Here is a 936-nt window from a genome sequence, read left to right as displayed (position 1 = left end):
TAGATAGTCTTTAGTTACCATTCCTTCATCCTTCCTAGTTCCTACAAAATTTTGATCTCCACTGTTCATTGTGCCTCTGACTTTCTCCAGTAAAGACAGGCTACTCAGATCCTCTTAAAAGAACAGTGAGATTAGTCAAGGCAACATCTAAGCAGCTGGGGATCCCTTGGTTGCATATTTTCCAATCTAACAAAGAAAAGGACATGTGTTTGTGTGTGTGTTTGGATGTGCACCTGCCTCTTTTTGTGTCCGTATCCAACCTTTGTTACATTCAGCAAATAATTGTAAGGTTCTATATCTCTTATGAAATCTCACTGAATACCATAAATGTATCAAAATGGACTCAATGATTATTTTGCACATTGCTTTGACTGTTCATATTTTAGTTCCTCTTTGCATAGTCCAAGAATCTAAACAGAAGAAAAGTATTACAATGTGTCTAAATCTGAAAACAGATTTCTTCTCGCAACATGAAAAAACATTGCTTACTTACTTAAGATGTCATCTTGCATGCTCTGTTGTAATCCACTTGTAGGCTCTGCTTTCCAAGCAACTCATTTCAAGCTTTAGAGATTTTCAAAATAGATTTCTTTATTACAATATATGAAGACAGACTCTGATTTTAGGAGTCATGTGTTGTTATGCCTAGATTACAAAACACAAGCAAGAGAAAAATGGAAAGGTCCATTATAGATTTTCAGAAAAGAAATGAAACTAAAACATGCAGGCAATTACATAGAAGGATTCTGCTTCGATTAGGAAGAAAGAGTGAAATTGGAAGGAATGTAGACAATCCAGAAAAAAATGCATTTACCCAAGCTGCATGATTCTAATTTCTCCTCATTTGAAAACTGCTACAAATCTCCAACTCTGATTTGTCATTTTTCTGTTGTGCCATGCTGCAAATGATGATATGACCATCCTTTTTTTAGAAAG

Source organism: Protobothrops mucrosquamatus, unplaced genomic scaffold (assembly GCF_001527695.2).
Source record: "Protobothrops mucrosquamatus isolate PMUCROS unplaced genomic scaffold, P.Mucros_1.0 scaffold207, whole genome shotgun sequence".
Classification (NCBI taxonomy): domain Eukaryota; kingdom Metazoa; phylum Chordata; class Lepidosauria; order Squamata; family Viperidae; genus Protobothrops; species Protobothrops mucrosquamatus.
This window is presented reverse-complemented; position numbering follows the sequence as displayed.